This window comes from Procambarus clarkii, unplaced genomic scaffold (genome assembly GCF_040958095.1).
Source record: "Procambarus clarkii isolate CNS0578487 unplaced genomic scaffold, FALCON_Pclarkii_2.0 HiC_scaffold_270, whole genome shotgun sequence".
NCBI lineage: Eukaryota > Metazoa > Arthropoda > Malacostraca > Decapoda > Cambaridae > Procambarus > Procambarus clarkii.
Window position 1 is genome coordinate 185626 of NW_027189303.1, and position 5625 is coordinate 191250.

The window sequence follows — 5625 nt, forward strand, 5'->3', positions numbered from 1 at the left end:
CAATGCACACTACCAACATCAACACACTACCAACTACAACACACTACCAACAACAACACACTACCAATATCAAGGCACTACCAACCACAATACAGTACCAACCTCAACAACACACTACCAACTACAACACACTACCAACTACAACACACTACCAAATTCAACACACTACCACCCACAACACACTACCAACCTCAACACACTACCAACCTCAACACACTACCAACCTCAACACACTACCAACCTCAACACACTACCAACCTCAACACACTACCATCCTCAACACACTACCAACTACAACACACTACCAACTACAACACACTACCAACAACAACACACTACCAACTACAACACACTACCAACAACAACACACTACCAACCACAACACACTACCAACCTCAAAACACTACCACCCTCAACACACTACCACCCCCAACACACTACCACCCCCAACACACTCCCAACCACAACACACTACCAACCACAACACACTACCAACCACAACACACTACCAACCACAACACACTACCAACCTCTACACAATCCCAACCTCTACACACTAACAACCACTAAACACTACCAACCTCAAAGCACTCCTAACCTCAATACACTACCAACCACAACACACTACCAACCTCAACACACTCCCAACCTCAACAGACTACCAACCACAACACACTTCCATCCACAACACATTCATATCCCCAACACAATGACAACCTCAACACTCTCCCAACCTCAACCCACTACAACAACAACAAACTCCCAACCACAGAACACTACCAACCACAACACACCACCAACATCAACACACAATCAACCACAACACACTACCAACCACAACACACTTCAACCCACAACACACGTCCACCCACAACACACTTCCAACTACAACACACTCCCAACCTCAACACACTCCCAACCTCAACACACTTCCAACCTCAACACACTTCCAACCTCAACACACTTCCAACCTCAACACACTTCCAACCTCAACACACTCCCACCCTCAACACACTACCAACCTCAACACACCACCAACATCAACACACAATCAACCACAACACACTTCAACCCACAACACACGTCCACCCACAACACACTTCCAACTACAAGACACTACAAACCACAACACACTCCCAACCTCAACACACTCCCAACCTCAACACACTTCCAACCTCAACACACTTCCAACCTCAACACACTTCCAACCTCAACACACTCCCACCCTCAACACACTACCAACCTCAACACACCACCAACATCAACACACAATCAACCACAACACACTACCAACCACAACACACTTCAACCCACAACACACGTCCACCCACAACACACTTCCAACTACAACACACTCCCAACCTCAACACACTCCCAACCTCAACACACTTCCAACCTCAACACACTTCCAACCTCAACACACTTCCAACCTCAACACACTCCCACCCTCAACACACTACCAACCTCAACACACTCCCAACCTCAACAGACTACCAACCACAACACACTTCCATCCACAACACATTCATATCCCCAACACAATGACAACCTCAACACTCTCCCAACCTCAACCCACTACAACAACAACAAACTCCCAACCACAGAACACTACCAACCACAACACACCACCAACATCAACACACAATCAACCACAACACACTCCCAACCTCAACACACTTCCAACCTCAACACACTTCCAACCTCAACACACTACCAACCTCAAAACACTCCCAGCCTTCAACACACTCCCAACCTCAACACACTCCCAGCCTCAAAACACTCGCAGCCTCAACACACTCGCAGCCTCAACACACTCGCAGCCTCAACACACTCGCAGCCTCAACACACTCGCAGCCTCAACACACTCGCAGCCTCAACACACTCCCAGCCTCAACACTCTCCAAGCCTCAACACACTCCCAGCCTCAACACACTCCCAGCCTCAACACACTCCCAGCCTCAACACACTCCCAGCCTCAACACACTCCCAACCTCAACACACTCCCATCCTCAACACACTACCATCCTCAACACACTACCATCCTCAACACACTCCCATCCTCAACACACTCCCAACCTCAACACACTCCCAGCCTCAACACACTCCCAACCTCAACACACTCCCAGCCTCAACACACTCCGAACCTCAACACACTCACAGCCTCAACACACTCCCAACCTCAACACACTCCCAACCTAAACACACTCCCAACCTAAACACACTCCCAACCTCAACACTCTCCCAACCTCAACACTCTCCCAACCTCAACACACTCCGAACCTCAACACACTCCCAGCCTCAGCACACTCCCAGCCTCAACACACTACTAACCTCAACACACTTCAAACCTCAACACACTCCCAACCTCAACACACTACCAACCACAACACACTACCAACTACAACACACTACCAACTTCAACACACTCCCAACCTCAACACACTCCCAACCTCAACAAACTCCCAACCTCAACAAACTACCAACCTCAACACACGACCAACCTCAACACACTACCAACCTCAACAAACTCCCAACCTCAACACACTCCCAACCTCAACACACTCCCAACCTCAACACACTCCCAACCTCAACACACTCCCAACCTCAACACACTCCCAACCTCAACACACTCCCAGCCTCAACACACTACTAACCTCAACACACTTCAAACCTCAACACACTCCCAACCTCAACACATTACCAACCACAACACACTACCAACTACAACACACTACTAACTTCAACACACTCCCAACCTCAACACACTCCCAACCTCAACACACTCCCAACCTCAACACACTCCCAACCTCAACACACTCCCAACCTCAACACACGACCAACCTCAACACACGACCAACCTCAACACACGACCAACCTCAACAAACTCCCAACCTCAACACACTCCCAACCTCAACACACTCCCACCCTCAACACACTCCCACCCTCAACACACTCCCAACCTCATCACACTCCCAACCTCAACACACTCCCAACCTCAACACACTACCAACCTCAACACACGACCAACCTCAACACACGACCAACCTCAACACACGACCAACCTCAACACACGACCAACCTCAACACACGACCAACCTCAACACACGACCAACCTCAACACACTCCTATCCTGAACACACTAACAACCTCAACAAACTCCCAACCTCAACACTCTCCCAACCACAAAAAACTACCAACCTCTACACAATCCCAACCACTACACACTAACAACCACTAAACACTACCAACCTCAAAGCACTCCTAACCTCAACACACTCCCAACCTCAACACACTCCCAACCTCAACACACTCCCAACCTCAACACACTCCCAACCTCAACACACTCCCAACCTCAACACACTCCCAACCACAACACACTCCCAACCTCAACACACTCCCACCCTCAACACACTCCCAAACTCAACACACTCCCAACCTCAACACACTCCCAATCTCAACACACTTTCAACCACAACACACTCCCAACCTCAACACACAACCAACCTCAACACACTACCAACCACAACACTCTACCAACCTGAACACAAAACCAACCACAACACACTAACATCCACAACACACTACCATCCAATACACACTACCAACATCAACACACTACCAACTACAACACACTACCAACAACAACACACTACTAATATCAAGGCACTACCAACCACAATACACTACCAACCTCAACAACACACTACCATTACAACACACTACCAACTACAACACACTACCAACTACAACACACTACCAAATTCAACACACTACCACCCACAACACACTACCAACTACAACACACTACCAACCTCAACACACTACCAACCTCAACACACTACCAACCTCAACACACTACCAACCTCAACACACTACCATCCTCAACACACTACCAACTACAACACACTACCAACAACAACACATACCAACTACAACACACTACCAACAACAACACACTACCAACCACAACACACTACCAACCTCAACACACTACCAACTACAACACACTACCAACCACAACACACTACCAACCACAACACACTACCAACCACAACACACTACCAACCACAACACACTACCAACAACAACACACTATCAACCACAACACACTACCAACCACAACACACTACCAACCACTACACACCACGAACCTCAGCAACACACTACCAACTATAACACACTACCAACCTCAACACACTACCAACCTCAACACACTACTAACCTCAACACACTACCAACCTCAACACACTCCCAGCCTCAAAACACTACCACCCTCAACACACTACCACCCCCAACACACTCCCAACCACAACACACTACCAACCACAACACACTACCAACCACAACACACTACCAACCACAACACACTACCAACCTCAACACACTCCCGACCTCAACACACTCCCGACCTCAACACACTCCCGACCTCAACACACTCCCAATTTCAACACTCTCCCAACCACAAAAAACTACCAACCTCTACACAATCCCAACCTCTACACACTAACAACCACTAAACACTACCAACCTCAAAGCACTCCTAACCTCAATACACTACCAACCACAACACACTACCAACCTCAACACACTCCCAACCTCAACAGACTACCAACCACAACACACTTCCATCCACAACACATTCATATCCCCAACACAATGACAACCTCAACACTCTCCCAACCTCAACCCACTACAACAACAACAAACTCCCAACCACAGAACACTACCAACCTCAACACACCACCAACATCAACACACAATCAACCACAACACACTACCAACCACAACACACTTCAACCCACAACACACTTCAACCCACAACACACGTCCACCCACAACACACTTCCAACTACAACACACTCCCAACCTCAACACACTCCCAACCTCAACACACTTCCAACCTCAACACACTTCCAACCTCAACACACTTCCAACCTCAACACACTCCCACCCTCAACACACTACCAACCTCAACACACCACCAACATCAACACACAATCAACCACAACACATTTCAACCCACAACACACTTCCAACTACAAGACACTACAAACCACAACACACTACCAACCTCAACACACTCCCAGCCTTCAACACACTCCCAACCTCAACACACTCCCAGCCTCAAAACACTCGCAGCCTCAACACACTCGCAGCCTCAACACACTCGCAGCCTCAACACACTCCCAGCCTCAACACACTCCCAGCCTCAACACACTCCCAGCCTCAACACACTCCCAGCCTCAACACACTCCCAGCCTCAACACACTCCAAGCCTCAACACACTCCCATCCTCAACACACTCCCATCCTCAACACACTCCCATCCTCAACACACTACCATCCTCAACACACTCCCATCCTCAACACACTCCCAACCTCAACACACTCCCAGCCTCAACACACTCCCAACCTCAACACACTCCCAGCCTCAACACACTCCGAACCTCAACACACTCACAGCCTCAACACACTCCCAACCTCAACACACTCCCAACCTAAACACACTCCCAACCTAAACACACTCCCAACCTCAACACTCTCCCAACCTCAACACTCTCCCAACCTCAACACACTCCGAACCTCAACACACTCCCAGCCTCAGCACACTCCCAGCCTCAACACA